The sequence below is a fragment of the Mirounga angustirostris genome, unplaced genomic scaffold (genome assembly GCF_029215605.1).
Source record: "Mirounga angustirostris isolate CCGP_5_RB_7025 unplaced genomic scaffold, mMirAng1.0.hap1 SCAF_10, whole genome shotgun sequence".
Taxonomy (NCBI): domain Eukaryota; kingdom Metazoa; phylum Chordata; class Mammalia; order Carnivora; family Phocidae; genus Mirounga; species Mirounga angustirostris.
The window spans coordinates 26,741,624-26,754,306 of record NW_026991718.1 but is presented as its reverse complement, the minus strand read 5'-3'; the positions used below and the strand labels follow the sequence as shown (position 1 = coordinate 26,754,306).

The 12,683-nt window shown below is 42.9% G+C and overlaps 1 protein-coding gene across 6 annotated transcripts in view; it reads right to left on the bottom strand.

The window, feature by feature from the left end:
- RASGRP3 (RAS guanyl releasing protein 3) overlaps nucleotides 1–12,683 on the bottom strand; it is a 104,875-nt gene that overhangs the window by 67,111 nt on the left and 25,081 nt on the right. The window contains exon 1 of one of the 6 annotated variants that reach the window (XM_064572100.1): nucleotides 6,995–7,198. The exons of the other annotated variants lie outside the window; for them this stretch is intronic. The gene's annotated coding sequence lies outside the window, so the exon portion shown is untranslated. Of the gene's footprint in view, nucleotides 1–6,994; nucleotides 7,199–12,683 lie in introns of those variants that run through there. 6 annotated transcript variants of the gene reach the window in all.

Here is a 12,683-nt window from a genome sequence, read left to right as displayed (position 1 = left end):
TTTAAAGATTTTATTTATTTATTCATAAGAGACAGAGAAAGAGAGAGGCAGAGGGAGAAGCAGGCTCCCCGCTGAGCAGGGAGCCCGATGTGGGACTCAGATCCCAGGACTCTGGGATCATGACCTGAGCCGAAGGCAGACGCTTAACCATCTGAGCTACCCAGGCGCCTGAAAAGGTACATACTTTGTTTACGGGCAGACTAGGACCAGAATCCTGGTTTCACTACTCGCTGGCTTGTGACCTTAGGGAAGATACTCAACCTCTCTGAAATTTAGTTTTCTCTTCTGTAAGAGTGTCAATGATAATGTCTGCCTCTGGGAGTTATGAAAAGAAACATCCATTTCTTTCCTCTCCCAGAAGCAGATTCTGTTTAAATGCCAACTACAGAAGGAAAAGAGAGAGAGATTCATCCTAGAACCTGAGTGAGTGGGGAGAGAAAGAGACAACAGAGAAATCTAGAGCACCACCATTCAGACTGAGCACTGTCCTTGCCATAAACAAATAATCTGCAAAACATCCTGTCAACTCATATGATGTTGAATGGCAGGCATTCCATGCATACGTGAAATACTTTCTACTTCTAAAAAGCAGAACCAAAAGTAAAGCAGAATCCCAAGTTTAGTCAAATTGAAGCCAGGGTATGATTCTTCCAGAGCCAAGTATGGAAATTATACTCAGTTCTTCTATTTTAAAAAGGTTTTAAATTCTTGTGTAGTTTTTGAGCTTCAGAATTCTACATTAACTTGAGATTTGAGAACACTCCTCCTTGATAGTCATAGGCAAGTTGATAGAGTGTGGCTGGAGAAGGCCATTTTTCTTCCTAGCTCCTTGATTCTATGTCCAGAGAGTTCTGTCAAACCAGTGTGCCAATTCCTAAAAAAGAACCCCTAGGTGGTACCTTCTTAAAGTGAACTTATATAAGAGTATCCAAGGAAAACTGGTTCAGCTCATTTTGAACTGTTAAAAAGAAAAATATTACTTTTTCAAAACAGAACAGACGACTGACTAAACAGCCTTTTTTCCCCCTTTCTTTCTTTCTTTTTTTTCAATCTGGAGTCTGATTCCTTGGCAGATTGATGACCCCTTTGCCTGAATTCTTCTCCAACCCCTTAACTTCCTTTTGGCCAGTTCATCAATTGCTAAGGTCTTAACCACAGTACAAAGACCTCGTCTGTGATTTTTGAAACAATGAACAGCAGCAAGGTAGTGACTAAAATGAAGTTCTGGAACTAGTGACGAACTTTTTTCCATGTCATTTTCCCCATCACTAGTTCTCTGTCAAAGATTGTACCCAGAATGCATTCACTTATAACACTTACAACACAAAAACAAATCAATGACATAATGATCTAGGCAAGCGTCTTGGAATATTTTGTGGGGTGGGGACGGGTCCTCTTAAAGCTGCACTAAGTTAAGTGTAAAGATAGGACAGCAGTTGGAATAGATGAGCCTTCAAAAAGTTAAACGATTTGATCACATGGAAACTTACAAGATATTGGGGTATCTGCAGGTACATAAATCATTCATATATTGAGTTGAATTCTCTATTTACAATAGGGATATCAAGGTTTATATTATTTCCTATTCTACAGAATGGAATCAGGACACTAGCCTTTTTTTTTTTTTAAGATTTTTATTTATTTTAGAGAGACAGCAGAGGGAGAGGGGGAGAGAATCTCAAGCAGACTCTGCACTGAGCACAGAACCCCACGTGGAGCTTGATCCCATGACCGAGATCATGACCTGAGCTGAAACCAAGAGTCGGACACTTAACTGACTGAGCCACCCAGACGCCCCCAGAACACTAAACCTTGTTCATTTTCTTTCTTTCCTTCTTTTTAAAAAATTTTCTTTCCCCTTTTGTCCTCTTGAGAGGTGCAATAAGTTCTGATTATTACAGTAGTTACTAAGAAAAATACTCTTTGAGTCAACTCATGAATTAAATGTTGTTCAGGATTTTTTAAATTCAAAGAAGGCTATCTTTCACATTCATACTCAAAAAAAAAAGGGACTTTAGAAAGAAACACTGTAATAGCTATTATTGTCAAAGAGAGGTTCCCTTGCTTCCCCCCACCCCCACCTCTAAGTCACAGCCATTAAAATATGCAGCTACATTGTAAAACCATCAGGCATCGGGCGCTGTCATTTTTATGACCTTGCCAACACAGAGATAATGCTGTTACACAATGAACTGGGTGACCATAACAGAAAACTGACTAGTAGTGAAGATTCTTGATTATTCTAGCAAGCTAGGAATCTCGCAGGTAACTTTGCAGAGGGAAATGGTCACAGTGGACACTGTTCCTAGTAGTCGGAGGATACTATTTCCCATGAGATTCAGGGTACTGAAACCAGGCGGAACTTCCAAGATAGCGGTTTTGTGGGATAATAGGAGTGCATGCTGAACAACAGACTGCATTTTTTATATCTAAAACAAACAACCAACCCAGATCCCTTATAAAAGTTGACTATTACATCATGCCATAGTTAGCAGGACTCCAACTTAGCCACTTTGGGTGTGCAGGGGAGGAAAACGACCACTAAGATCATTTAGAAATACTGCACAAATACCCTCACTGACATGCACAAGATGGTACATCCTAATCAGTCTCCCATTTACCTTTTGCCCATCAGAAATAATACAAATTACAGCACTTTTGATCACAGATGACAATTCTATCGATACTACTATTCACAGTCAGAGGACGGAGGACTTCATTGAGCTCTGCCAGGTACTGGTTCCATGTCACTCACTGTCCCTCATTCTCAGTTTCCTCACTATAAACTGTGGTGAAGACGTCCTCCGTCTTTCATAGGATTGTGGCAAAGTGCAAGAGAGTGCCTTACCCCGGAAAATTCCCATATAAATGCAGGAGTTCGTCTTCTTCGTACTACAAATGGGCTCAAGATCAAACACAGCAAACCTACACAGACTCCAGAGATACCACTGTGATCATTTGCAACCACAAAAACAAACCAAAATACTTTCAAATCCATCAAACAAAGGAAATGGGACTTGCAAGTAGCAGAACAACTCTAGGGATTGTAAATGAGCAATCAATACAAAGGGGAAGTGGGACCCAAGGGAGTGAACTCTTTGGGAACAGGTTTTTCGGAACACACAATCTGGAAAAAACAAAGAAACAAAGCCAACTGACACGGCATCACAAATTTTGTTTCCTCATCCTAAAAGCTCCCAAGAAGATAACCAAACACTTTATTTTGCTTTAAACCAGCTCTGGAGTATAATTTACAGACTCTGCGGTGATTTTGAATCGGTCTCTTGTGTCTCTGTAATAATCCACTGGACAGCACCGACTGCCACGGAAATAAGCCATTCCCAGCAAGAACTGGAGGTAATTTCCAATGGTTCTGGTTTAGCAGACTGTTTTTGCTGAATTCTCTGGCGTTGGGCTTAGCTTTAGAAGCATCAGTAGGTGACAAGTAGATTAAAAACTCCCCTTTCTTGCTACAAGTAGCTTGATCTTCAGAATGTGTAATCTTGCCATTAACAGCCTTGAAAACACATTGATAACTTTCTCAAAGACATCCATGACTGGTCTCCACTCTTAATTTTCCTTCTGATTAAGCACAGGACCCTTCTGCTATATATGTATCACTCAGTGCTCTTTCTCATTGCCAGCCCTAATTTTGACAATTAACCACATGGAGGAACCAAATAAAATTTTTAGAAGGGTTCAAGAACTACCTTCCTTTCTTTCTCTTCTTTCTTTCTTTTCTTTTCTTTCTTTCTTTAAGATTTTATTCATTTACTTGACAGAGAGAGAGCAAAAGCAGGGGGAATGGCAGGCAGAGGGAGAAGCAGGCTCCCTGCTGAGCAGGGAGCCTGATGTGGGGCTCGATCCCAGAACCCTGGGACCATCACCTGAGCTGAAGGCAGACGCTTAACCGACGGAGCCACCCAGGTGCCCCAAGAACTACGTTTCTTTAAGGACTTGGTCTCTGGTTGTTGACCCAGAGAAGCTTCAGGCTCATGGCCCACAGTAAGACGGGCAGTCTTTAGATCTGCGACAGGTGCAGGGAGAAGTGCGTACCTGGGCAAAGGCTGGAGCAGGCAGCGGAGAAAAGCACACCTCTCCTCCCTCACCTCATCTCCCACCCCCCCAACCGGCCTATGACCTCCCCTCAGGCTCAGAACAGCTGGAGAAAACAGATGGAAGGACTACATTGTTTCTATTCGTGAATAACAACCACCTACTCAGACAACCAACCTTCCAGGTTGAACAACAATGAACAGGTCTGGTAACAGTATTATCACCATGAAGCCAGCTATTTGGGGTGGGGCAGGGGTGGAGTGGCTGTCCTCCAAAGGAAAGGAGTGACAGGAAAAGTTGAGGAAAAGGCCAGAAAGGGCAGGGACAGTGGAGTGCTCCAGGCTAACGATAAAGCTCAAACTTGCTGTTCTTCCCAATGGGAGGCCATCCCTGAACTACTCTCAACGAGAAAAACACGCCGCAGGTCAGTGATCCTGTGCAGCTTGGGCCTGGACTGTCACAAGGGGAAACCTCACCCTTCCTGCCCGGGAGCGTTCGCAAGAGCCTTCACACATGGTGTGCATCTGTGTGGCACTGAAATATTCTCATTTGCATTCCGTTAAGCATTGCATTAAGCATTACGCTTTTAAGTTTAAACGTGTGGGATTAGTGTAGGGTCCCACGTTTCTTTTTTTAACGTGTGCAGTTTCTGGAGTCAGATGCAGGAGCCACTTCCGTCTGGGCCATGTACCACCCAGCAGCTAAGGGGGGGTCCCTGAGCTTCAGTTTCTCCATCTATAAAACTGGAATGATGATATATAGTACATAGACGTATCGTGAAGATTATATGAAAATGAATACACTTACTTAGCACATCGTTTGGCAGAGTACGTGCACAGTAAATATAAGTTATAATTATTAGGATTAATGTTATAATATAATAATAGTAGCGGAAGGCTTGGGCCCTCTTTTCTGGCTCGGCAACAAACTAGCACTTTGGCCCAGATAGATGTGTTACAATTTTCTCAACTTTGAAATGAATGTGCTAAATGGCACATTCTAGAATTCCTATCCAGATCTAAAAGTCTTTGATTCTATAGACATACTATCGGCATGTAAAATAATTATTCATTATGCTGTTAATATTCAAGATATCATCCGGTTTTTCCAAAATAATCTGTGGGCCTTGAAAAATTCAGCACCTGAATAATTCAAGGATAACTTGACTGCCAGTGAGACCCCATCCCCCATTTTATTGTGGGTGTCTCTCTTATTCTAGAGACATAATTTCACCTGATAGTTCTTTTCCACTATGCCTGCAGTAAAAGTGAAACTAAACCATGAGCAAACTCCTTAAAAAGTGGCCCAGTGGGCAGCCCTGTTGGCAAACAGGGAAGTCACTGAGCCACGTGGCCACGGGCTAAATCAAGGCCCTCACACAAATGGCATAAAAAGGAATGGAGGAGTTAGAAATATTTTTCTCTCATTGAACATTCCAGGTCCTGTAACTTCTTCTACATTTTAAGGAAAAGAAGAGGAGAAACTTCCCAGTGTCAGACTAGCCTTTTTTTCCAGACTGGCATCTGAAAGTGCATCCACGCCAGACCTTTGACTGACGGGGTACTCGAGACCAACTGCGCCGAGGGAAACTGCAGCAGGCCCAGTGCGCTCCAGGTCATTTTCAGTCCATCCTCCACCTTCCCAGGATGGAGGGGGTGCAGGGAGAGCAGAGCTCCCTCCAGGCAGGGAGCAGAAACTGCAAGACAACTCGACAGTCTGAGCATATCTGACCATCCATCAGTCACCCCGGGAAACAAATACACTTCGAAATACCCTGTGCTTGTCTCAAGCAAAATAACTGGTAAGAATTTGAATCAAAACAACCTGCCCACCCCCCTTCCTAATGTCCAGGCAATCCAGAAAAAGGAACTTGTTTGGTTATCTCCCCCAGGGCTCTGATTCAGAGGCCTGTCACTTCCAGAGGTTCATCTCATTGACTCCGGGTTCTGTCCTCTCCCTTTCCCCTTTTCCTTGCTGCAACATTCTGGCTGGTGACTACCACAGAAGGACAAAAGTCCCTGAACAACAGCCCCATTCCAGCATGGGGCCTGCTGTCCTGCTCTCCTGAGAGCAAGCTCCAGTAAACTGAATAAACCTGAGGGAGAACAGGTCTATTACCTGGCTGGAAGCCAGCTATCAAGCCCCCAGAACTGATAATCAGCCACAGGCAACACTTTTATAATCCAGGTCATCAACAAGGAAGGACACTGAGCATCATCAAAACACTAACTTTCCCTTTCTAAAGTAAGGAAGACCGGGGGGACTAAAAAATTTAGCTTTAAAGTAACGAGGTTGAATTAGCTTGTTCAAGAAAAGAGCTATGAAACATATCTCCACTGAGTTGGAAAGCATGCCTGAAATCTAAAAAATGCTTCCTCATCTAAATCTAAATATTATTTTGTTAGCTTCCTATATTGCAGATTGTTATACATCGTTAAATGAGATCGTTTCCAAAGCTGACTGGTCGAGTCAGACATAGACATTTCTCAAAACACTATTTTTTTTCCAATTTCAATGGTAAGATCGATTACAATCAAATCCAGTCATCAGTTCACTTTAATAAGCTCTCTACTTCATAACCTGAATCTTGGCTTTGAACCTAAACACCACAGACCATAAAAATCCCAGACACCAGGAAATCAACTCGCTGCTTCCTAGGTAGGAATTGAGCAATAATATGCCTCATTCACCCTTAAAGTTAGAATGCAACGTTGCTGCAAATGACAGATTCTAAAAAAAAAAAAAAATCAGTAAAAATACAAATCACTATTAACAACAGGTAACATAAAATACCTCCTTGAATGCCAAATGGAAATCAAAATCAAAATTAAAAATTGTCAGTGCCTTGCAAATTCACACACACACACACACTCTCTCTCTCTCTCCCTCTCCCTCCCTCTCTCTCTCTCTCTCTCTCAGAAGTTCTCCGGTTACTTACTGGGGCGGTTCTGCCGTCCTGCTCTCATCAGCGCCCTGCCTGTCCGGCTGCCAAGCGCCGGAGCATGCCTCGAGCAGCTGTTTCCTTCGAGCTGGGCTCTGTCTTACCCAGTCACATGCGCCTCCCGATAAATACGGCCGCCTGCTGCCGTGCCAGGAGGTCAGAACCTGAAGATCATTATTCTCCTAAGTCGCAAGCCTCACAACCCCTGAGCTGGCTCAGCCGTTTCATTAGCACGCAGAGCAGTGCGCTCCACAATTTGTTTTCTTTTCGTGGCAACCCCCAAACAGCTGATAAGTCACCCTGAAGGGCAGGTCACGGCAAGGGGAAGGTGGATGCGTGGGGGGGAGGGGAAAGGGGGGAGGGGGCGTGGGGGGAGGGGGAGGGGGCGTGGGGGGAGGGGGAGGGGGAGGGGGAGGGGGAGGGGGCGTGGGGGGGAGGGGGGAGGGGGCGTGGGGGGGAGGGGGAGGGGGCGTGGGGGGGAGGGGGAGGGGCGTGGGGGGGAGGGGGAGGGGGCGTGGGGGGGAGGGGGAGGGGGCGTGGGGGGGAGGGGGAGGGGGAGGGGGCGTGGGGGGGAGGGGGCGTGGGGGGGAGGGGGAGGGGGGAGGGGGAGGGGGCGTGGGGGGAGGGGGAGGGGGAGGGGGCGTGGGGGGGAGGGGGCGTGGGGGGGAGGGGGAGGGGAGGGGGCGTGGGGGGAGGGGTGGCCGCCCCTGCGCTCCCTCCACGCCCTCGGGCTTTCACTGGGGCTCTTGAGCAGCAAGAAGAAGGAAGCACAGCCCGGCGCGGCAGGTGGAAACCGTGCTGCGTGCCGGAGCCCCCGGAGGCCGTCGGAGCTCCGGGCTCCGTCTCGGTTTCGTCTTCTCAGCATCCAGGCGCCGGGCTGCGCGAAGAGCTGTAAGACTGGGCAGCCCGATCGGAGGAAGGCAGACTAACCGGCTCAGAATGTTTAGGTTTCATTTCAAAGGCCAGGGCTGCTGTGCCTGGCGGTGCTGAGGGCCAAATGGGTGAGGGGCTAAGGAAGACTATCAGATGCGGCTGCGTCTAGGGAGCCAATGGAGAGGACTTTCAGGTAACTTAAGACCGAGCGTCCGCACACTGTGGTTATCTGTTGGATCGCATCCACATCTGGGGGGCACAGCAGAGCCGTTGAGATTATCAGCTAGGGAATCAGAGTGGAAACAGAAATGATCACAAGATTTACAAGCCACTTTACAGATGTGCTGCCTGCCCCCTTTGGTGCTAGGAAGTGGGACCAACCTGCTGTTTCCTGTGGGGCTCAGGAAGGTGGCAGACCATCTGGGTGCCTTGTTGAATTCATACTTCTCACCTTAGCTGATTGGCCCCCCCTCTCCAAGGAAAGCCTGTGGCCGCTCTGACTTTGGATAGCACCTGACTTCTTGGTAGAGTAACACTGTGTAAAAGCAGAGCCCAAGCAGGGTCGAACGCAGATAGGACAGGCAGTCAGCTCAGCTGGCAAACTGAACATCCAAAAAAGATTTTAAGAGGTTAAAATGCCCCAGGGGATTTCTGCACCATAATGAGCCTGTTAAACTGTCAACCTTGATTTTTAATAAGTGAGATCTTACTCAGGAGCTTGTGTGGGCAACCTTTCATATCTGGGTTTTGTCTCATAATTATTTACAGAATTAATCAAACCAGAAGTTTCCCTCCATACAAAGGATAAGAGTGTTTTTCCAGAATAAAAAAAAAGACCAAAACCCCTCATTCTTGCCATTCTTTCAGGGGACTAATTTGTTACCAACATGTGAGCAACCAAAGTGTAAATAGAAAATTTTTTTGCAAGCTTCAAAACCTATCCCTTTTGTTCAGAGTTAGTAATACAAAGAAACTACAGATATTAAAATACAATGTGCTAAAATATGTCACCTTCATAACCCTTTTTCCTCATGTGACAATCATTAATCAGAAACAGAAAAGGAGGCCTACTGAAGATTCAAAATGTTATTTTGATTTATTTATACTTTGCACTTACGGTAATGGAAACTTTTGTGATCTTATGGCATCCATCAATCCCTTTATTTGCAACTGGTGGTGTTAATTATTCTGATGATCCATTGCATACCGCAGAGGCTTCTGGAAACCCTTCGACGACCAATTAAAAAAACAGCCTCAGAAAAGGTAAGCATAGAAATTCTCTCATTCTGTTTGGAGAGAGGAAAGGATGGATCCAAACCATAAGTGAACTGTCAACACAGACCAAGATTCTGGACATTTCTGACAGCGTCCGGGAATGTCACTGAGGTTCCACAAAGGCACTCTTCTAGCCTTGCAAAGAAATGGGGAAATCCCCCCTTTCTGCCCCAGACACCTATAGATACCAATTTTCGGCCTTCAACTCCAAAAGAAATACCCTCCTCCGGCCGAAGGCCATCCACCCCCGGGGGCTTTCTGCCTCACCTTGGGACTCCCACCTATTCAGGATTCTTTGCCAACAATCATGCCTTCTCTCCCTGTCTACTCATCCTCCTCATTATCTAAATATGCTCACATGATTTTTACGTCCTAAAAACAATCCTTTTTGATCCTTTGCTCCATTAATTACTGCCCTAACCTACTCATTCCCTTCACAGGTGAGCTTCTAGAGAAACACTTGTGTCCATCATCTTCACATCCCATTTACACTGAGGCCTGCTTCCAGTCTGGCTCCTCCCCCAACTTCACTGAACCTACTTTCCCCAAGTCACCAAAGACCAATGCTATTGGACACGTTTTTGCTTTTATCTTACTTGACCTCTCGGCTGCACTTGACCTAACTAACCATGCACTCCTTAATGTGTTCTCTTTTGGCTTCTGTAAAATTTCATTCCTACCTCCTTCAGCCTCCTGTGTGGACTCTTCTAATACCTGCTGCTCTCACATGTAAAAATCCCCTCTGTTCTTCCTGTTTTCTAACAGCTTTCATGTATCTTAATTTATTACTGAATGACTACAGTAGTTTCCTGATTAGTTGTCCTGCCTCCAAAAGTCTGTCTCTGACCTCTATTTATTTTATTTTATTTTAATTTTATTTTTACACTTTTGTACTGAAGGCCTCTCAAAAACCATGGTAGAATCTTAGGCATCTTTGTATTCCCAGAACCTAGGACAGGGCTTAAATCCTTCTTTTGTACATTCTGTTACTGTTGCATTTCTTACTCTGTTATAATTAGGTCTTAATGTGTCTGTGTCCCATCCAAACTTTTTCGACCTTAAAGAAAGCCTGTGACTTATTCATTTTATATCCTGCAGTGCCTAATACAATGTCTGATCTGTAGGAGACACACAGCGGAAACAATGCTGAATGAGTAAATGAATGATTAAAGAGAAAGATCTTCTGTTTATTCCTCACAGAAAAGATACAAGAAGAGTTTACAGAAACTGATTTTATATTAGGCCACCAAAAAATCTTAAGTAATGTCCCCCCCCCAAAGAAATTATTTTCACCACATTCTATGACCATATTGTAATATAACTATAAAATAATTGCAAAAGTGTAAGTCAAAAAAGAGCCAAGCTCTTGGAAAATTTTTATGACTCTTCTTTAAGAAAATCATTGATTGGAAAGAAATCAAAAAAGCAATCACAGGATGCTTAGAAAGGCTCAGTAATGAGAATACCACATAACCAATACCATAGGTAGAGCCAAAAGAGTTAATTAGAAGCACTGACCTAAGAAGTTGAAAAACAACAGATCAATAATCATGGAAAAATGTCAGAGTTATTAAGAAATTGTTTCCAAAAAAGTTTTTAGTCCAAATTACTTACACAATCAAGTTCTCCCTGAGTTTCAAGCCACAGATAATTCCCAGGCTGTATAGAATGTTCAAATGGACAAAAGTAACAGAAAGCTAACATAATACCCCAGACATAAAAATAAACTGATAAAGCATAATAATGGAAACCACAGACTAACCTCACATATAAACATAGTTTACCCAAGAGATGTAAAAAACTCTGAATATTAAGGAATGCATTAGTATAATGACATGATGGAAAAAAGCCTTTGAATTAGCACAAGAGGTACTCTTGAAAAGTCTTCTGATAAAATTCAATATCAATTTTTTAAATTAATAAAATGGGGGCGCCTGGGTGGCTCAGTTGGTTAAGCGACTGCCTTCGGCTCAGGTCATGATCCTGGAGTCCCTGGATCGAGTCCCGCATCGGGCTCCCTGCTCAGCGGGGGGTCTGCTTCTCCCTCTGACCCTCCCCCCTCTCATGTGCTCTCTCTCATTCTCTCTGTCTCAAATAAATAAATAAAATCTTAAAAAAAATAAATAAATAAAAAATAATAAATTAATAAAATGGAGTTAGGAGAATTTTTCTTGGCATGATAAAGATTATCCCAAACCAAACACAAGCGTCATACCTAATGGTGGAGTAGTAGAGATATTAACATTAAAATGAGAAACAGAAAGGGTGCTCATCATCACTACCATCACACAGCGCTCTTCTGGACATTTGAGCCCTTGCAACCAGACAAGAGGAGAATAAAAAACAAACAAACAAAAAGTAAAGAAGAATTATGAGAAAGCAAGAGACAAAATTACCCAACTTGCATATATTATAATCATTTACTTAGTAGAAATAACTTTTAAAAAATGTTTTAAATAATTAGAAATGTCAGTGAACAATCACAAAATAAAATTATTGGGTTTCCCAAATAACAGCCTAAAACTGTTAGAAAAATCATGGAAAAAAAAAATCTCATTCAGAATGGCAACAGCAATAACAAAATTTCTAGGAAAGACAAGAAAAGTGAAGAAAATATAAAGAAATTTATAAAACTCTACTGAGAAAATAGGAAATATTTCAATAAATGGAGCATTCTATGATTTTCCAGGACTGGAAGACTCAACATTGTCAGGATGTCCATTCTCCTCTAATTTATAAATATAATTAAATTTTGATTAAAGTGCCAGAGATTTTAAAAAACAGGTCCAAAAAAAAAAAAATTCTGAAGTTTATGTGAAAAAAAGAAATTGAGAATGGTAAAGAAAATTTTAGAAATCAACAAAGTGGGTGGGGGGGTACTAGGTATTAAATAGGTTGAAAACATCAAGAATTAAAAGTTCGATTCTGGTGCCAAAAGAGGCAGACCAATGGAGCAGAACAGAAAGCCAGAAATATAAAAACAAGTACTATATTAAAATGTTTATTTGTTAAATATGATATTTAAACCCAGTGGGAAAGGAATGGATTACTTAATGACTGGTTGAATAGTTAAGTATTAGGAAAAATAAAACAAATTATTACCAATTATTAAAATAAAAGAAAAATCAGGGCGCCTGGGTGGCTCAGTCATTAGGTGTCTGCCTTCGGCTCAAGTCATGATCCCAGGGTCCTGGGATCGAGCCCCGCATCGGGCTCCCTGCTCCGCGGGAAGCCTGCTTCTCCCTCTCCCACTCCCCCTGCTTGTGTTCCCTCTCTCACTGCGTCTCTCTCTGTCAAATAAATAAAATCTTTAAAAAAGAAAAATCATTACCTCACAAAAATAAAATCAATTACCTCATACCATACACAAAATAAATGCCTAGCGGATAAAATAGCTGAATGTGAAAATAAGACCACACATGAACTTGAAGAAAATCATGTGATTGTTTTTATAATCTTAAGATTATTTTAATTTTAATTATTTTAATCATGATTAAATGATTTCATCATGAAAATTATTTTAATTATGATCACAAAA